At 50.1% G+C, this 21,109-nt stretch overlaps 1 long non-coding RNA gene and 1 pseudogene across 1 annotated transcript; both read right to left on the bottom strand.

Moving 5' to 3' along the window:
• Window positions 1-6,747: 6,747 nt before the first annotated feature.
• On the bottom strand, window positions 6,748-12,541 carry LOC149875434 (uncharacterized). Its single transcript, XR_016440035.1, has 3 exons — window positions 12,437-12,541; window positions 9,119-9,344; window positions 6,748-8,665 (listed from the first exon to the last, which is right to left on the bottom strand). It is a non-coding gene; the product is annotated as an uncharacterized LOC149875434 (long non-coding RNA).
• Window positions 12,542-16,803: 4,262 nt separating this feature from the next.
• Window positions 16,804-17,626, bottom strand: LOC149875435 (uncharacterized; annotated as a pseudogene).
• Window positions 17,627-21,109: the final 3,483 nt, after the last annotated feature.

Raw genomic sequence — 21,109 nt, forward strand, 5'->3', positions numbered from 1 at the left:
AGTGTCCCACACCGGTCACAAAGGAAGACTTTATTGGTTACAGGGGTAGGGTGAAAATAGGGTACAAGACTGAGCAGTATCCTAGAAATCCTAAAGAGCAAACAGTCTGGCTGAGGTAGCCTTTTGATCACGCATCTGAGTTACTGCCAACTAGATATCTATCAGATCTCGAGTAGCTTACTCAGACGCTTCATCCAGAGGCTGGTGAGATCCTTTCTAGCGTCCGGCTGTTCCTGGTTCATGAGTTTTTGGGGGAGAGGGCCCTTTCAGATGTTTGTGCTCCTCTGAGTCCCCCCCTCATGGCTCCAGCCTCACCTCATGGCCAAGGAGACCGCCTCCTCGCCCGTCCTAACTTATATAGCCCCTGTGACCTCATTCACCTGGGCCAGTGGAGGCCAGCCAATTTGAAATACCTCACCTGTTACCGGGCAGATCCCAGCCCACCAGGTAGATGCCCCTCACCCAGGTACCAGTCCCGTAGGCAGAGGGAGCAGGTTTCCCCCTCCCTCAGGGATGCAGCCAGCTCAGGTGACCTAAAGAGACAGGGGAAAGGTCTGGTCTCCTCTGCTGAGCCCACCCTACTCAAATGGTCACAGCACAGAGATTTTATCACATTGTCACAGGGCAGAGATTTTGGGGAGAAACCAAGGTGGCTTTCTGCCACACTGCCCACCATAACTCTGCTCTCTCTGCCAGCATCAGCTTCACAGATGACTTTTGGAGTCTCAGGATGATGGCAAAACCTCAGCTTCCCCTTTCATTTGGAAAAGAAGAAGAAAGTTTCTAAGCCTTGCCCTTCCAGGAAAGCATGTGAAAATATGAACCCCACAGGCTGTGACCCCTGAAGCGAGCAAGCAAAGACCATGGCATTTATTCTCTACAACTAGCATCATGATCTGGTGGGGTCTGACTCATGGTTGCTCAACACTTGGGACTTCTGATGCTGCCCAGCCACTGTATTATTTAATGTGCTATAACACTCGTTATCTCTATGTGGCCCCGCAGTGCTGGAGACGTCGGTCCCAAAGATGCATTGTGGCTTGGCACAAATTCCCAAGGGGTCAGAGGGAAGTTTTGGCAGCTGCATTTAGAGATCTGGGGTGGAAAAGGGTGGAGCAGCGAAAGCAGTTTCAATAGGGAGGTAAGGAAATGGGCTGGTTTTTTACTCAAGCTATCTTCAGTGTTATCACTGACGGTGTTAATATTTCAGCAGACATGAGTAGGTTTCAGAGTTAACACCGGGCATCTGATGCTTTCCAGAGCTACCATTTCAGATGGCCTAGAGTCCAGAAGTGAGACACATGTTGGTTACACCCAATTCACATCTGGAAGTTTTTCCTGCGCAACAAAGCGTTTTGTTGTCTTGTCTACATCAGGTATTATACTGGTATAGCTAAGGCTGTACCACCTTCCTGGTGTGGATACACCTCTTTGCCATATACAGAAACTTTATACAGATGTCGATATTATATGAGCCCTGTTACACAGGTATAAATATAAGGCCTCCTTATACAGCTATAAATGACTCCAAGGTAGGGACTGCATTGGGCTGACTACAGTGGCAGCACAGTCACATGCTTTACTGAAGCAGTTATGCCATTTCAAAGACCCACTCAAGCTCAAAATCTGCCCCAGTTGAGATGAAGGGTGTGTTTACACAGGGAAATGGCCCAGAACAGTGACTCCACACTAGCTGCCTGCATGACATGCCTCATCTGTGCTTTGAAGGTGGATTGAACTAATCCTTAGAGACATTGTTAGTGCTTCTACATAGATGCCCTTGCAATTCCCCCAGGCGAAGAGCCCTCAAGGTACGCCATACAAGCCTCTCCCCAACTGAATGGAGGAGCACACCGGGGAGCTGCCCGATGTAACAGAATCAGCCCAACCTTGTTAAATCAGTGTGGATGGGGCCCTGCAAGCGGACGCTTAGCTGGTTCAATCAGGGCTCGGTAGCCCCCGTGCAAGGAAGACGGGTCTTCTGCTACCTGCTGGGGGCCTGGCCTTTTCATCCAAAGCGGAAGCGCTCAGACCCAGCTGCGCAAGTGCGCATCAGGGAGCAAGCGCTGCCCCTGCAGACCTGTGGACTACATCAAGTCAAGAACGTCACCGAATTGCACTTCTGCAGAAGTTTGCAAGGGTCTGACTTCGCACCCTGCTCAGGGACCCACCATGCTGATAGTCTTTTGTGGAATTGAATTGCACTTTCCCGGCCAGGCCTAGTAGACACATTGGTATGTGGACCCTCTACAAACCTTGATAGGTCCCCCCAGGGCTCAGCAGCCAGTGGAGAGCACTATTCATGGAGTATCCTAACTCAGAGAACAACGGGCAAAGCTTGAAATGAGAGGCAAACAACGCATTTCAGTTCAATACTCTGCAGGACTGGGCTATATTGGTATGAGGCATGTCAAAGTGGTGTATAGACTTGGACAGCTGTTGTAAGTAGCAAAGTTGGGGGGGGGGGAGGTTGTTGCTCTCTTTGACCAGACTATCTTGACCAACTAGACAGTTGGTCCAGTAATGGAGATTGCCCCAATACACTTGCTTCTCACCCAGTGAAAGCTTTCGTGTGCAGACAAGAGCACATTTTCATCCCCGCCCTCCTTCATTTTAATGCATAAAAACTGCATGGTTAACATGATATCATTGCAAGACTGTTCACCCCAACAAGAGCCTGAGCACAGTGGCAGCCTTAGGGGAGGGCAAACCGAGTGACCGCCTGGGGTCCCACACTTTAAGGGGCCCCAAAACTTTGCAACAAATGTCTGACTTGCATATAGATCATTGAAATTAATGGTGAGAGCAAATGACTCTCTTGCCCAGGGCCCCAACAACCTTAAGGTCACCACTGCTGAGCACCTTGCTAGTTGGGAGTGGAAATTTCCAAGAACGGGCTTAGGCCAGAGCTCTTCGAGGGTCTGTATGGACCTCTTTAGTCATGTCTATGATGTGCAAACAAGGCGGGCATGGATAACAGAGAGGAAAAGCTTAACTGAACTTTGCAGGGATCAGCAATGGGGTGAGGCCCTGGGCAACATATAATATAAAGGTGGGGGTTGGAATGGAAACGCGTCTGATCAGACCATCCTGGATTCCTGACATTCACTTTTGTAACCCTGGAGCCCTTGACCTGGACCCGCTGTGCTGGGAACTGTTTGAATACTACACTCCCCATTTTGAGCACTCTCGTGCCTGGCTTCCTCCCTCGCTCTCTTAGGTTCATCCTATTGAAGGGGCTGGCCTGCGAGGGCAATGGCGGAGAAGGGGAGAGCTGTATAAAAGCTCTCCGTGCAATGCAGCCACGAGACGCCTGCGAGAACAGCACTGACTCAGCCGCCTGGTATGCGGGGCCGGGGGTCGTTCTGCACGCCAAGGTATTAGCCCAGCAGTGACACTCTTCTGTATCAAGTGAGACAAGCCGTACTGTAATCACACTCAGGGTAGCACTCAGGGGATGCCGGCAGCTCGGTCCAATTCTCCCCCACAAGTCAAAAAGGCCGATCAAGTTTCAAATCCATCCTACGGAGGGGAAGCTGGTCTCTTGCCCTAAAAGCCAAAGGGAAGGGAAACACAGAACAACAAACACATGGCTAAAGAGGGATAAAGAGAAGACCGAATCAGCATGCAATGCTTTGGGGCCCCATGGTGGGGGGGAGAATGGGCAGAGACACACAAGATATAGTGGTTACAATGCGCTCCGATGACAGATTAAATTAATTGCTCGGATGACAAAGTCGATTAATTAATGAACTGACTGCAGTTCAGCCCATGGTCTTGTCCTTTTAAACCAGCACAGGAATTAAGTGAAATGCAGCATGTTTGTAGGACGGCCAGCTGAGGTTTTCAAAGCAGTCTAGGGGATTTAGGAGTACAGGCTTTTTTCAAAGCGAACGGAAGAAGTTTGTGCTAGGTTAATACTTCAATGCAGTGTTCCCAGAATGGCACATATCTCTTTCCAAAAAAAAGAAAAAATACAAACCCTAAGATTTAAAATGCCACAGGCACATCTCTTCTTGCTGGGCATGATTATTTGTAGGTCTAGTTTACTCCATCTGGACTCCATCGTAAAATATATGCTGGAGAAAGCTTATAATGCGTGATTATAAACATCCCTTTCTAAAGATCTCAAGTTTTTAGGCAGTGTGTCAAAAAGAAACACGACGAAGCAGCTGCTACTATTAGCTCTCTCCGCGGCAATTACAAGAAAAAACCCAAAAGTATTATACGTGATGCACTGATATATGTCGGTGTGCTGCAGAACTCTGTTCAATGCCTTGATTGTCCGCATTTAAGTTCGAAGTTCCCAATACTATTGTTCTTATCTGGATTTTTGCTGAACACAAACCAGACGTTGCTTCATTTGGTGAGGCTCTGTGCGTAGCTTTGAGTTAACTGAAAAGGGGAAGCATGTTAACAGGCAGGGGATTCACAGGGAAGGGGCCCTGGCTGGACGTGGGCAGAGAGAGGCAGGGGTCAAAAAGCAGGGCAGAGATTTTTTTAATTTTTATTTTATGTATTCCAGGCCAAATTACCCAAAACAAATTCCACATCCAAGTGTCCAGAACTGTAAGTGGCCCTACTACCAGCAAACATCCTTCACCTCCATCTGGGGCTTCAGATGTTTCCAAAACCTTTGGTGGGCATCCTACTTGCAGGCCCAAGCCTGGAGGTTTGGGGTTTGGGTGTCCCCGAGTTTTGCTTGGCATTAGCCATACGGCCCTCGGTGCAAGCTAGGGAGGAGACTCCTATTTCCATCAAGTGGGCTTAAAGCCAAGACCTTCCCACTCCAGCCGCTACGCAGGAGGTTTACTATACATTACCTTGGCAGGTACTATCCCCATGCCAGGACAGCGGTCTTTCCTGGGAGACCACCTCCGTGGTCACGGTGTTTTCTTTGCCAGGCAAGCATAGACTACGCTTGATCTGAGCCGAAAGGCTGAGAAGCGAAGGCAGGGTAGAGATGCACTTTTGGCCGCCTGAGTTGGGTGTCATCCAAGAGACCTTTTGCTTTTCAGTAGCTTGGCCCCCTCTCATGCAGGGCCCCTGCGGTGATGGGCAGCCTGCACAGCAGTTCGCAGGGCCACAGACTGCAGTCAAAAGACTGCTCTTCTGGTAAAGAGCTAAGAGTCTTCCCTTTCTCCTTAGCCAGCCTTTCCTCCAGACTCAGCCAACCTGGCAGAGACCAGCAAGAAGTCCCTGCACTGCCGGGTCCCACCAAGGCTGGGCAGCAAGGGTGCAGACAGCTCCTCCAGGGCAACTTCTTCTCTGGGGATCCTTGCACCCCAGGGTCCCTCTAAGTGCAGGTTTTGCAGCTGCTCTGAACCAGCCTCACGTGCCCGTGTCTATGACCAGGAGGAGCTCTGGTGGCATGACACAGACCTCCACAAGGTCCCTTCAGTGGCCCTAGCTCTGCGCAGGATGACAGCAAGGGCTGGCAGACAGCTGGCCAGATGTGCTCCAGGTGGCAGTCCCACACTCATTTGGACTGTACACACGATACAGATAAAACAAGGGTGCTGGGTAGGCCACAAGGGTTGTCATGGCTGAAAGCAGCCAGGAGAGTGAAGTGTGCTTGCTGGGCATTTTCTGGCCCGCTGGCATGCCTGTATCAACAGTTCTTTGGAAAGCAAGTGGTTGTTTTCAGAGTCCGGTGGCATTCACTGGACAACATGCTCGTGTCACCTGAGTGGCACATGTAGTGCAGTTTGGGAACCACTGATTTAATGGAAGACGAGTCCTCACCTCCCCTACCACGCTTGGAAAATCTCATCCGCAGGTCTTTTCCAGCTCTAATTTCTATTAAGGCATCTTTGCATCACTGCTCTGCAAGGAAATAGCTCCGTGAACCTTTGCACAGGTTCGTGGCATTCATCTCTGGGCATGATTGTCAAAGCTGCTGCTTACGAAAGCTTACACATCTTTGATTTTGCCTGTAAGGTGCAGCTCTGCCCTGTGCCTTACCCTGCCTCCATAGCGCCCACTGTGGGCAAAATCTAAGCCCTGCGTCCCTGTTTGTGCTCTGCATACGCCAAACCCCCAACCCAGGCAGGGGAGACGTGGCAGGGACATTCGACTGTCACCGGTAAGACGTCCATCTCTGGCATGTGTCAGACAAGATCAGCTCCTTCTGAGGGTGGTGCAAGAAGCCCTGTGAGTATGCAGTTATGACTAACCTGCCCAAAGGAAGACTTTCTTCCTGAGCCACATTAGTCAGAGGTTTTGCTTTTTTTGGCCTGAAGCATGAGAGTTTGTCCCTTCCAAACATCTTGTGTATTATTTTTATCCAAGACTCAGTCAAAAACCCAAGCCTGGATATTCTTATTATTTGCAGGAAAGTCCAAACCCTTTTATGCAGTCTTTGGCCTCAGTGCTGTCTTCTGGCAGTGAGTTCGGCAGGCTAGTTGCATCCAGTGTGTGCTTTTAGTTCTCCTTTTACTAGTTTTCTAGGCATCGCTGGCTGCCCCTTTGCCCTTTCATTGTGAGAGGGAACAGAAGCCCGATCTCCCGTTTCTGCGTGGCTCGTTGTTTTGCAGAGCCACCCGGCATTTCTTTTGTCAGAGCAAAAAAGCTGCAAGAGCAGTGTTTCAAACGCACACTTTTCACCAGCACATTTTAATTCCTTCATCATTTTCCATTTGGGAACCAAAAAAAAAAAAAAAATTTTGTTTGGGTGGAAAATTAAATAAAAATCAAAACTTCTTCCTTGCTGCCCCTTGCCCTCCCCCCTCATTCCACGGCAGCAAGTGAAAGCAAGCTCCCCCACCCCAGCAAAACCAGACATTAGCATCTTTCACAATGAGGCGTAGAAAACCACACGCTACGTAATGTGGTCTGTTGCTAATGAATGCTACCCGAATAGGTCGTATTGAAATGCTGGGGATCCACACTGAAATCATTTTGTGGAATTGGAATGAAGCAAACTCGCTTTTGCCCCCAAATCCACTTTGCTTTTGCCAGTGAGTTTTATTACCTGTAGTGTCTGCATTGCACTCACTCTCTCTGATGCTCTGAGCAGAGAGGGGCTGAATGGCCTTCAGGGCTTAGCTGGTCCCTCTGCCCCAGAGGCAGCATGGCTCTGGCACAAGCAATGGTGCAATACAAAAGGAATCAGGGGAGAAAAGGATTATCCAGGCAAGAGCAAAGGGTTCAATCCTTTGCGGTGCTGAGGTTCAGGGGAAGGGAGGGCGTTCGGCACTTGACGGGCTCCGGGCCAACAAGAGGTCTCGACTGCAGTGGGATCATATCATGGTCTTGCAGTGAGTCAGGCTCAGTGTGAAAGGGCCCAGTGGCTTGGCCCTAATTCTGGTGTCTAGGGACTCATAGGATGTGGTCTCACGGCTGCCAGGCACTTTCAGTGCCCTTGGGCATGGGTCTTGGTTTCTTTTGCCATTTCTCTCCCTGGGCAAGTACCCAAACTATTTCCCGGGGGTGTTGTGGTGAGCAATAAATGAGAAGATTAGAAGGGACTTGTGAAGTCTGAATGGGAGAGAAGTGCCATGTCCTGCCATAGAGCCACATGGTGACGGGTTTGCTGTGTGCAACTTTGTACTTCAGCTTGTTATCTCCTAGGCTTTATCAGAACCAGCCTTCCCCTTGCAGGCTCTCTCAGAGTGGTGTAAACCTCACAGTGTGTTGATAACTTAAGATAAAAGATATGTGCCAGACTAAACAGACATAAAGGCCCTGATGAAATCAGGCCTCAGGTTGGTTTGGGGCTGTTGCAATTTCCAGGCACTGCATTTGTTCAGGTAGTTGGCGTGTCAGGAGCTGTGTTGCAGCACAAAGAGCCGCCCATTCACATCTAGTTCTATCCTGGAAAATGCGGCTGTTGCAAGGGTCTGTGTGCAGTGTGTCCCAATGGTTTGCAGACAAAATTACACGGTGCGCAAATGCTTTTCTCCTCTTGCAGCTGGCTTTGCAAACATGCCAGGCATGAAGGTGGGTGCTGTCCAGATGCAAATGCGATTAGCCGCATCTTCCTGCTGTTCTGGTCCCTGAATGCATCTCTTCCTGCTTCTCTCCCAGAGGCCTAAGGAAGGGTACTATGATACCCAAAACCTTGGATCGATATCTGGCTGGGGTATTATGATCCCAGCACTCGTTCCTGCCCAAGGCAGGGGGTTGGACTTGATGATCTGTTCAGGTCCCTTCCGACCCTAGAAACTATGAAACTATAATTGATCCAATAAAAGATATCACCCACAAAAATCCTTGCCTCTCACACATTTCCAGGATTACAATGACAATAAGATCATCTCTTTCAGCCATTCAGACTCTTGCCCTCACCTCCCACTTCTAGGCCAAGATCCAGGTATGCTGCCCCATATATAGCATCCCTTGTCACCCTGCAGGTCCAGCTGGGTTTCTAGCACCTATTTCTTCAGTGGACCAAGAGGTGGAGAGGAACTGAGCCAGAGATCTTAGAGCTGATAGATCTGGTAGATACCCAGCTCCCACGTGGATGCTGAAAGGTGATCACTCCCTGGCAGGACATTTCTTGCCTGGGAAGCACTTAATTAAAAAATGTTTCCATGTGAAAACATTAGGCTGGAGTCAAGTGGATGCATAATATTAGTGAAAAACAGTAGAAAGGAACATTTGGGGGTTAAAAACGGCACCAGGACATTCTGTACATGTGTGGTGATTTTGCCAAATTGACCACCTAGGGGAGAACAAAAGGGAAAAAATCAACTGTGGGAAATAGCAAAGCATTTCAGCATTTTTCAAATGGAAAGCCTGGATTTTTAAAACTAAAATGGCATTTGTTCCAAAATCCCCTTGAGTTCTAAAATCATTACACAATGATCACAATGGGAACCAAACGCTTTGATTTTAGCCCAATGCTGCATTTTGTTTAACCAAAAAGAAGATGGACTTTTCAGTTCACCAAAAACTTGGAAAAAAATGTTTTTGGTTCCATACGAAATACGTTTCTGTCCCTCCCCCACTCCAGAATTCTGAATTACCAGTGAATGCAAAACCCCATTATTTGCCCGGCTCTTTTAATACATGATTACAGGAGAGCTCAATATTCGTCACACCCGTCACAAAGCTTTTATAGGTGCTATAGCTCTGCAAAACCCATTGCCTCTATGGATTTGTGGAAGTAGCTGACCTGCTTGCAACACACAGGAAGGAAGAGAAGCCGGTTCACTCATGCGCAGCTGGATGGCATCTGCAGGGCGCGGTGGGAGTTCAAAGGGATGAAATGCTACTGCTGTCACTGCCGCCAGAGGAATGCCAGCAATGCGCAGCTCTGGGAATGAGACGATGCCCTTTCGACAAAGCCACTTTTCAGAGCTGCTGCCCTGTCCTAGTGAAGCCAGCTGTGTGGGCAACATCTATCGTCCAGCGGGTGGCCCATTGCAGTGATTTAGGAGGAAAGTTTCAAACAGTTAACCAAGCAAAAGTCTAAGGGGCAAATGTTCACAGCATATAAAATACCTGCTGGGCAGCAGAAAGCCAGGGGCTATTTCTTGTTCTGGTGAAAAGCCTCTGTGCATATAACCAGCATTGCCACACAAAGCAGATCAGTTGTGGTGCGATACGTCCTGGCGCAGCCGATTGCTTCATTGGGTGAAACGTGTTGCCCATTGCTCTGAGTTGGGCAGGGATATGGATGTCTGACTGCTTGGCCTTTGTGCCACCAAATACATTTTTAGGGTGGCACAAAAGCAGTGTCTGTTTTCACCCCAGGTGACTTTGGCCAAGTGATGTGACCCCTTGCTCTCTAGTCTCCCCACTTGAAGTATTAGGGTAATACTTCCCAACCTCACCATGTGTCATCAGGAATAGATTTGCCCGCTTGATCCCTCTCAGGAAACACCCTTTACAGTCACAAATATCTGCCTGCAAATCTTATTGTGTATTATTCACTGATATTGCACCAGCACCTAAAAGCCCTATGAAGGATCAGGGTCCCGTCATACCAGGTGCTGTACAAACATGACTAAAAATGGTCTCTAACCTATAACATTTATAATCTATATGACGGACAACAGGTGGAGATGATAGATGGATGTGAGGAACATGAAGTATCCTAGGTATGACCCTGCCTGCCTGGTGAGCAGTGATCACAATATACCAGCTAGTCAGGCACTGGATCACCATACAGTCATAGAAAATTAGGGTTGGAAGGGCCCCCAGGAGGTCATTTAGTCTAGTCCCCTGCTCAAAGCAGGACCATCCCCAACTAGATCATCATGTGAGGTCTGTTTCTAATTCACCTTCAAGTACAGCCTGCTGGAGCATGTTCAGGTAGGAACTGCATTTGTCTCTGGCTTACCCCCAAATTGGGATGATCAGTTCAAGGAGCTTTGTTCTAGGTCCCCCCTGCAGGCTTCAGACCGGTACGTGCTGAACAGCATCTTACGCGGGGACTAGTGACACCTTCAAGGTATGAGAGGCAGGGCTGTTCAGTGGTTACAGCAGATGCCTGGCCACCAGGACTCCTGGCTCCTATTCCCAGCTCTGTCCCTGGAGAACCTGGGGCCAGTCACTTTACCTGTGCCCTACAAAGGATGAGACGTTACGGACCTGAAAGCGGCACGCAGCCAGAGATGTGCCTGCATCCTGGGGAAAGCACAGAGAAACTGGGGCAGGGGAGATGCCACAAAGGGCACATGCTCCTGCTCCTCCCTGCTCCTCTCTAAGCACGGGGCTGTATCTAGCTCAGGTTGGAAGGGGGCAGGTCTGCTAGGATTGTCCCATGGGACTTTGTGAGGAGAAGAGCAGTCCAAGGGCCTTATCTGCATTTCTCAATGTATTCGCATGGCAAAAGGCAGTTTTCCCTCAAATGGAGCCTGATACTACAGGATCACGGTATAACACTTGGATGTCTATCTTGCTGGGATCATTTGACCCCTGCTGACTTCCTGCCCCTTGGGCAGGGGGCTGGACCCGATGATCTTGTGAGGTCCCTTCCAGCCCGAATGTCTATGAAATCTATGATCTGGAGCAAGACGGCATTCATGGTGCTCAAGAAGGAAGCAGAACAGGATCGTTTTGCTGTCCTGCTCCATGGGGGATTTCCCTTGTTCAGGTGGGTTCCCAGGGGTTGATTCTCCCAAATATTTGATACCATTGCTCTTGGACCCACTCTTCTCATCCCAGCCCTGCTGCCATCTCTCCAGCTGGGCTAATTAACACGGGGCGGAGGGGGGAGGCTAATTGGCACTGTTACTCAGCAGCCTTAATGAACCTGCTGGAAATGTCACATGGACATAGCTCCAGTTCCTCTAGTTTAGGAGGCAGGCTGCACCGTGTCAGAGTGGAGATGAGCTAGGACTTGTACCCTCATACTTTCTACCCCAACCCAGTGCCAGACCATCACCAGACCACCCTCTTTCTACCTGCCTGGTTCTGCTTGCCCACTTAATACTGAAACTTTCCTTTCCTTATATCAGTGGAGTGACTCATGGGATAAGCTTGACTATAGGAGCCTGATATGGCTTAAACCAGTGGGGGGTAACCTTTTGGGCAGGCGTGCCACAAATTAGCCCTGCCCCCTCCCTGAGTGTCACTCCGATCTCCTTCCCAAACTGCTGCTCTTCTTTCTGCTCCATCTACCACCATCTACTGCATGGCACACACACAGGCTGCCCAGGCCACTTGTGGCATGCATGCTGTGGGTTAGCCACCTCGGGCTTAAAACTGCAGGTGAAGAGAGTATTTTTGAACAAGAGATGACCCACAAAATACATTAAATACTAAAACTGTAAAATGTATTAAGTTATAAATGTCTGAGTCAGGAAACAATCCCCTCCCAGCAGCAATCCACGGGGACCAATACCTCCCCTGGTCCGTGTGATGGAGCAAGCCACGGGTTCAGCCCACCCTGAGAACTCCCCACACAGTGCTTCAGTCTATGAGCACAAGCTGGCCCCTTCATGGACACTAGCAGAAAAGTCCCTTCCTCCTGAGAGTCTAACATGTGATGGGACGAAAGCTCCAGTGCCTAGAGGAAGCCACCGGGGCTCTGGAGGGAACTTGTAAAAGGGACCGAGGAGAAAACAGAGCCATAGCGGTTGACTGCGGTTGAGACATTTGACACAACAAGAGTGCTTGTGTCTACACAAGACACTTTAGTGCATAGTAGATTAATCTACTGTATAGCAATCACCATATGCTCGTGCAGGAGATTCCTGCACGGAAAATTAGGCTACTGTGCAGTAAATTTACTACCTGCATATGCATTTAGTGTGCACTAAAATTACTGCGCAGTAAAGCTAAAGAGCATTCATTGCACATGTAGATGCATCCAGTGTGGCCCAGAAAAGGCTGCTGGTGCTGGGTCCCAGGATGGCACTAAAGCTTCCAGAGGGAGCAGGAGGAGAAAAAGTGAAGCAACTGGTATGCCAAGAGGCCGGTGCCTTTTCTGTTGTTTCATCAGCCCCTCATGCTTTCCTGGCCACTTGTATCTAATGGTACCTACCTTTTTGGGTCTTATACTGAGACTGCCCTTTGGTTCTCTGTTTGTTCAGTGCTACCGCAGCCCAAACAGTAAATAGCAGTAGAAGGAGAAGTGAGGCAATGCAATCGATTGCTGTGTTGAGAGACTGGTTCTTAGCATTATAAGGGTTAAAAAAGAAGCAAACCCATGCACATTCCTGGTAGCTCTCACTCCTTTACTGGAGAGCCCTCTGCCTTTCCGGTAAGCACTCACAACCGCAGTACACGTACTGGCGTTGCAGGGAAAGCAGTTGCAAACCTACGGATGGGAAACTGCTCGAAGCATGTGCAGCTCTAGCAGGAGAACGGAGGCAAGTGCTAGTAGGTAGGCCAGCAGCATCCCTCAAAGTCACATTTTGCTGCTTGTTCCAGTTGGAAACCCAGAGTGATCTTACACCTTGGTTTCATTTTGCTGGAGAGAGGGCTGGCAGGACAATGCCCGCGGTGCTGAGTTGTTATAAGGCAAGCCGTGGGATTTCCAGGGGCTGCTTGTTTCTCGGCGGGTCAGCTGGCCCATGCTGCGAGGGGAAGGGCCAGCGGGGTTTGTGGCCCTTTCTCCCACAGCTCATTTGCCCAGTCCTGCGAGTGGTACCCAAATGATAATGTGGACATTAGCAGAACAAGTGAGGTTCATACTGGGCCTCTGGTGTCCAGGAAAATAAGCCCTGGATCTCTTTGGTCTCTAAACTTATGTATTTCAGGAATGACCAGATCTGGGGGCGTTGCATCTATATCTACTTTTTTACAGACAGCTTCTCTTCTACCTTGGAAAAGGACTATGGTAAAGTCTCCCTTACTTTCCTTTGGCTTTTTCCCCCCTCGTCCCCTCCACCCCCTTCCCTTCTCTACCTTTTGTTTCCCTAATTTCCACCTATTCACATTCTCACTGCCATCCTGTCGCACTTTTAGCTTCTCTCGTTCCTTGGAGATCGCAGGCCAGCAGAGACTCCCTAAGTCAGAAGAAGGGCGATTGCACCCGAAAGCTTGCCAAGAACTTTTTCTCAACTGCTCAGTTGGTCTAATAAGAAATACCACATTTACCCAAAGAACCTGGCCTGCCCTTGCATCTATATTCACTCATGTGGTAGAAAAGAGGGCACTGGGAGGCTTCATGAGGGCACATGCAGATTGGCTGCTCAGATTTAATCTTTTCATTCTATTCGCTTCCTCTGCATCTCTCCAGCCCCTCTCTATAGATGTGTCTTTGAAACCTTTCCCGAGTCAAATGTTGTTCCAATGTTATCTGAGCTTTCTTCCATCAGCAGTCTTGCACTTAGCTCTTTTTCTACCCTTAGTGCTTGCTGCAGTGGGCAAGGTACAAAACATGCTAAGAAAGGCCCAGAAGGCAGAGCAGGGGGCTTCCAGCCCCGCCACACCAAGAGGGTTCAGGCAGCAAAAGCATCCTTGCCACGCTGCAAACCCATTGTCCTTTTGTCAGGGATAACTTTGTAGGGTTTGATCGCCAGGTGGCAGCACTGGAGAGAGTGTACTTGGTAGCTGTGCTGGTCTGAGACAGGTTGAAATCCCCTCTGAGCGAGTGGGGTCTGTGATCTAAGTCTCCTGGCTCTTGGACAAGTGCCCTAACCACAAGGCCACAGGTTGGCAGATCCTCCACCACCATTTTGCTACCGGAAGATGCAGCCAAAGGAAAAATAAAATCCCAAACTGTATGCGAGTGCCCATAACTATAGGGACGTGTGCCATGTAGGTGCCTAAAGAAAAACAAAATGTAGCCCCAAATGTCACAGATGCCATTACAACACAGGGTAAAGGCTAGCTCACAAAGCACTGTGGTGGTTAAGGTCAGAGAAGTATTTGGAGGGAGAGCAGCTGGCTAAGAAACACCACAGATACAACAACCCCAAATTCCCAAGGAGCAATGGAAGCTAAGTGTGTGTCCATGCAAGCCCCCACCTCCCATATCAGTGGTTTTATGCATCAGTGTGGCTGGTAATTGTCATGGCGCGGGGTCCTAGGAGTGGCCGTGATCTCTCCTAACGCCCCCTACCGTGCCAAGTTCGAGATAAAGCACCCTCGTTCTCGCCCGCCACGTATTTGATGTTATGTATTTTATAAGAGAGGCTGCCTTTTGTCCCCTTGGACACAGTGCTCTGGTTTACCCTGGCCCCTCTTCTGTATTGTCTGACTCGGTGCACCCCAGCCTTACGGGCTATGCGTGGCTCCAACCACCCCTGTACTGCGCCCCAAGCCTCGCAGATCCACCGGACATTGTTTGGTCAATTTCCCTTTCTACGCCCCACGGGCCCGCTCTGGGGCGTCTCCCAACTGCCCGCTCTGGGGCACCTCGCATTAGGGCTCAGGCGGCCTTGGCCTTACCTGCCCCCCTCCCAATCCTCTGCTCCCTTCTCAGGGCTGGGGTCAGTGCACCCTTGAATGCTGTGCCCTCTCTGGCAGCGGGGCCCCCACGCTACCGTGGAGCCCCTATGAGGCCTCCTCCAACCCCTATTAGCCTCACCTGGTCCTCCGGTTATTTCTTTAAACCAGTAAACAGAGACTCCGGCCTCTTGGCTACAACATAAATTCAAACCCTCCGGCTATAACTATATTCAAGTCCGTGACGGGGTTTCTCCCTGTCTCACCCATAGCAACTGCTCGGGTAGCCTGGCCTCTTCCTTCTCGTTGCTCCGGCAGAGGACCCCCCCCATGGCTGCTGGCAGGGAACTGCCCCCCAGGCTTCAGCCTGCATTTATATATAGGTCAGGCCCTGCCCCCTTCCGGTCAGCTGACCAACTGCGGTTGTCCTGGCAACCAGCACCTGTACCTCTTGATAGGAGCAGAGCATTGAGGAGCTCTGCGACACACCTCCCCCCTTAAGATCAAGACTCACCAGGGCCGATCCCCATTTTTGCGAGGTGTTGCATCCGTCTAGGGCTCTTCTCCTGGCCTTTCTTTAGGCACCCGGGAGCCCAGATACCGGAGGTGGAGGTGTTCAGGCGCCGCCTACTCGCCTTTTACCCAAGGCACACCACGTGGGAGTTACCCGCCACAGGTAGTCCCCCCACATTAGCCAACCTTGGTAAGCTGCACCCTTTGCCAGCTAAGCTCCTGCCTCCTTTTTGGGATTTCTTCTCCCTCTCTTCTCTAGCCCCTCCGTGTTCCCTTCCTACTCTTTCTCCGGGTAAACTGTAGGGTTTCTTGTCTCTCTCGGTCTCTCTGAAGGTCTTGGAGCCTTCCCCAGATCTCCCACTGTCGACCTAACGCTTTCTGGGCATCCTCTTCTCTCCAAAACTCCACTTTTCCTTGACCAGCGGATCTCCCTCCAGGCCCCTTATAGATTTTTACGTAGGCCACTCCTCCAACTTTTTCTTCAATGATCTTTCTTAACGTCCTCCACCTGATCTGTCTGGGGATGCTACTCACATAGATCTGTGGTCTTTTCTCAGGCTCTGATCCCCTTTTGGTTGATTGTTCCCTCCTCCTCGTCTCACATGCCTGGGCTCCATCTTCCTTTCTGAGCTGAATTGATTTCATAGATTTCATAGACATTAGGGCTGGAAGGGACCTCGGGAGATCATCGAGTCCAGCCCCCTGCCCAAAGGGCAGGAAGTCAGCTGGGGTCATAGGATCCCAGCAAGATAAGCATCCAATTGCTCCCCTTTTCGTGGAGCCTGTCTTTGGCTCGTGTTGCCCTAGGCGCGGGACTGTCTGTGCACAGTCCTGGTAAATTGAGCAGGAGGTCTCGCTCCTGGAGGAAGTCCATTCGCCCTTCCTTGCTGTTCCTACCTCTGTTAAGTCGGCCACCTCTGGCTGCCCTGGACTAGGCGCTGCCCTTTCTTCCTTGCCCTGCCATAGGGATAGGTCCCTCAGCTGGTGTCTCAGCTGGCTCATTTCTTGCAAGTGGCGATTCTGCCACTGGTCCCATCTCAGGTCCCACTATTCTAGGGGGGCTGACTGGGTCTCTCTGCGCAAGGCCCCCAGTTTCTCTTCTATGGGACTCTCCTCCCCGATGCTTCTCCCTGGCTGTCCTGGCCCGGCTTCCTCTCTGGGACCCTCTGGACTCCTGACACTGGGAAGCTCCTCTGACTCTAGGCATTGCATAAACCCAGACCGGCTGGTCTCAACTTGTGCCTCTGCCTGCTTCAAGGACTCTACAAGTACCTCCATCTCTTGGAATTCAGACTTAGCGGCTCTCACGTACCCCGATAGTCGAGTTTCCAGAGCCTCCAGCCTTTCCCTTAGTTCTTTACGGTCTGCAGTGCTTGCCCTGCTGTTACCTTCTCTTCTGACCTCTCAACTTCCTTGAGTTCTCAGATTTTCATGGCCATCTGGTTATTTGCCTCTTGGAACCTCTTATTGTCAGCCTCCAACTCCTGAATCTCTTTCCTCACTGTTTGCATTTCCAACCGTAACTGTTCTTTTCCTGCATTTATGCTTGCTTCTTCAGCCTGGCTATCTTTTAGGAGGGTTTTAAGGGACTGTGCCTGTTCTCCAAGGTGGTCTTTTTCCGCCTCCACGCTCATAACTGAGACCTTAACGCATCATTCTCTCTCTTCCTGTCCTCTAGCTCCCTTTCAAGGGACAGGTACCAATCGCGCAGCGCCTCATAATTTACCATGAAAGCTTTTACCTTTTCCATCTCCCACCCCATCACTTTGCCATTTTCCTCAGTTTGGGTATGGGTTTCGCTCAGATTTTCTTGCAGCTATTCGACCAAATGTTCGGCCCCCAAACATCTCTCCTGCCATCTCTCCAGGACATCATGCAGAACTTCTATTTGGTCCACTTGGCTGTGGACTTCCTTTTGCAGGACTCCTATTAGGCCTCGGGCCACTTCCAGCTTCTGCTGCATCTCCTGTTGTTCCCCTGCCTGAGTTGTGCAGGCCTCTGGAGACCATGCCATCCAGGCTGTCATCTCCCTCTGCGTCTTCTGCAGCTTCTCTTCCCTCTCCTGACTCTTCTGAGCCTCTTGGGAAATCACCTGTTCAATTACTCGAGTTTTCTCTGTCTCTGCCGCCACTAGGTGCCTGATTTCTTTTGCCCCTTGCTCTTTCTTATCCAACTGTACCTGTCACTCTAATGCTGCGGCCTTCACTTCTGCTCTCTCTTTCTGGGCTTTTGCTAGTCCTAGCTCCCACTCCAATCAGGTCATCTTTTCCTTCATCTCTTCTATCCTCAATTGCCAGACAAAGTTTTCCTGTCCCTGGCCTCCCATAATTCCTTCCTGAGCCATAAGTACCCTGACCTTGTCTTCCTGGGTCGGGGCCTCAGTCTTGCTCCAGAAATTCCGGGCAATGGGTATCCTTCCTCAGCCAATCTAGCAAGCTGTGGTAAGACTGTCTTTCTACAAAACTGTCCATTGCTCTACTTTAGCCCCTGGCTTTGTTTCCTTTTTCAGGGCCATGGGTTCCTCCCCCACGCACAGCCAGGTTCCCAGCCAGTGCACCAATTTGTCACATCGTGGGGTCCTAGGAGTGGCCATGATCTCTCCTAACACCCTCTACCATGCCGAGTTCGAGATAAAGCACCCCGATCTTGCCCTTTGATGTTATGTATTTTATAAGAGAGGCTGCCTTTTGTCCCCTTGGACACAGTGCTCTGGTTTACCCTGGCCCCTCTTCTGTATTGTCTGACTCGGTGCACCCCAGCCTTACGGGCTATGCGTGGCTCCAACCATCCCTGTACTGCGCCCCAAGCCTCGCAGATCCACCGGACATTGTTTGGTCAATTTCCCTTTCTACGCCCCACAGGCCCGCTCTGGGGCGTCTCCCAACTGCCCGCTCTGGGGCACCTCGCATTAGGGCTCAGGCGGCCTTGGCCTTACCTGCCCCCCTCCCAATCCTCTGCTCCCCTTCTCAGGGCTGGGGTCAGTGCACCCTTGAATGCTGTGCCCTCTCTGGCAGCGGGGCCCCCACGCTACCGTGGAGCCCCTATGAGGCCTCCTCCAACCCCTATTAACCTCACCTGGTCCTCCGGTTATTTTTTTAAACCAGTAAACACAGACTCCGGCCTCTTGGCTACAACATAAATTCAAACCCTCCGGCTATAACTATATTCAGGTCCGTGATGGGGTTTCTCCCTGTCTCACCCATAGCAACTGCTCGGGTAGCCTGGCCTCTTCCTTCTCGTTGCTCCGACAGAGGACCCCCCCCATGGCTGCTGGCAGGGAACTGCCCCCCAGGCTTCAGCCTGCATTTATATATAGGTCAGGCCCTGCCCCCTTCCGGTCAGCTGACCAACTGCAGTTGCCCTGGCAACCAGCACCTGTACCTCTTGATAGGAGCAGAGCATTGAGGTGCTCTGCGACAGTAATCTACGGTTTTTATGCCACCGGCTGATCTTTTGTACCTGGACACAACAGGCCAGATTGACCCTGGGCGTAAGGTGCAGGCCCAACTGGCGTTGTTCCCACCTCCACCTAAAACAGGCCCCATCGTGTATGGTCCCGAGCCCAGAAGAAGGTATTGGTGCTCTAGGTGTGCCTGTACAAGTGCTTTGAGGCTGCTCTTATGTGCTGTAATTACAGCATGTCAGCGCAGGCTCAATTAATCGAGTAATTACCGCACTCCAGCCATCCACCCCGTCTCATGTATCGGTGTCTCTGGGCTTCAACATGGCACCGGGGGGTCTTTAACTACAAACTAACTATAAGCGTTAGTTCAAGCACCCATGCCACCATTTTGAAGCACGGGGTTGCTGATACGCGAAATGCTGCAGAGCTTTAATTAAAATGGCTCTTGGAGCCACTTTAACTAAAGCCCCCCACCCCGAAGCATATGTAAAAGTGCCCTAGAAATGTTGTTAATAAAAGGACTGATGGAGAAAACACACTTGTGTGTGCACCCTGAGGAACTGTCTCAGGTAATCAATAGCACACCATGCAAACATCATGCGTGCTTACCGCACACCCACGCTCTTAAACATGACAATAAAGCTGTATTGTTATTCTGGTTTTCAAGGTAATCTGATGTTATTAGATAAGACGTCTGGGCACATTTTATTCAGTTCCACCGTAAAACACTTGCCTTTCTTTTACAATGCTAGTATTATTTGTTTAAGCCCTGATAGCTAGCTCCGTGCTTCATCACACCCAGTAGAAACAGGCTCCGTTCCAAAGAAGTTGAGGAAAAATTGGTGCATAGGGAAGGAATAACTAGAAAAGCAAACTTGTCATCCTGCCACGTTCCATGCACCTTTATGCTTCCAGTATTATATTCACTTCCTGGTAAAGCACCCACTAATTTAATGGTGCAGGAGCAGGAGCGAAGAGCATGAAGGGCATGGAGTGCATTGAAGTTGGAAGGCAGCAATGGACTGGACACATCAGATGGGTACAGTGGTTTCTCTCAAACAAAGAAGTGCCATAGTCTGTTATTATTATTATTTTGTGGGGGGGGGGAGGGGGGCTGTTGTGCCCTCTGGTCTTTAGTCAAGAACTTGCCCGGACTGAGAAAAACACTAATCTGTATTCAGAATTTCCAATTAAAAAAATCTTTTGGCAGTCCTGGCACACCCCATAGGTTTTTAAAACTTCTTGCTTTAGAAAAATGATTCTCACCTGGGGGGCCATGGCATCTTGGGATGCTGTGAAATTCTCTTAAGGGTGCCGCAGGATGCTGCACAATATTAGCACTGTTAGGCGTGTAAACACACGACCCACAAGATAAGTCCAGAGATTGCAAACTGCAATCCAGCGTCAAAACCATTCTGCCCTGCTGTGGGCTTCCTGAGGTCTTTGCAACAGAAGAATTACTCTATTGTTTTTCCGTAGTCGAGAAACAAGTGAAAGCTAACAGCTGGCAGAGTCCAAGGAGGGGCTTGAGTCTACCAAGGTTGAGAGCCACTGGGTTAGAAGTTGACTAGTGCAATGGCAATAAGTGACGGCTGAATTCCAGCATTCGGTCTTGGCGTTCAGTTCTGCCTTCCTCTTACATTAGAACAGCCTCAGACTGATAAATGGGCAGTGGATGCTGCTGCCTCCATCGGCCTGAGACATGAAAAGGGTCCAGCTGTGATGGCCAATGGTTCAGGGAAGAGGCAGCTCAGTCCACACAAGCCTGTGCCCTCAACCCTTGTTCTGATTTATCAAATGGAGGACATAATCCCTCCTCTCTGTCTCCACAGGTGGCCAACCCTTGCAGGCAGGGACTCTCTCACTGGGCGTTTCTGGGAGAAACACAAAACAGACCTCAGGCTAAACTGGTAGGGGAAAAAATAGTGGGTTTTTTTCTCCCGAATGAGACAGGCAGTCAGGTGCGAGTTCGGATCTGAGCTCCTCCAGAACTGGAGGGACGTGCTAGAACCTGGGTTTCAGTCTAGTCTTATTCTGCCTAGTGGGGCTCAGTTCAGCTCAGGTGCAATTCTCCTATAGACATCCGAGTTATCTGGATTTAACAGAGACCAACCGTTGTGCCTACGTCTTTGAGGTATATACGCCTGTGGTCCTGCTCCCACCTGCAGTGGGTGCCTATGTGTTTTGTCAGACCAATTCCCTAACTAAAGCTTTGGTTCATACAGCTGAGTGCTGCTGTTTGGTTACGGGCTGAAATGCTGTTGCACATGATTCAGAGATAAAGGCTGCAGCCATGTTGGTCTAAAAGCAAAAGCAGTCAGTGTGGTAGAGGTGATACCTTTTATTAGGCCAACCAGATATTTGCAAAAAAACCCAACCAAACGGCTTTATTTGCAAGATTTTGGG

The sequence above is a fragment of the Crocodylus siamensis genome, chromosome 1 (assembly GCF_052110815.1).
Source record: "Crocodylus siamensis isolate JL-2025a chromosome 1, ASM5211081v1, whole genome shotgun sequence".
Classification (NCBI taxonomy): Eukaryota; Metazoa; Chordata; order Crocodylia; family Crocodylidae; genus Crocodylus; species Crocodylus siamensis.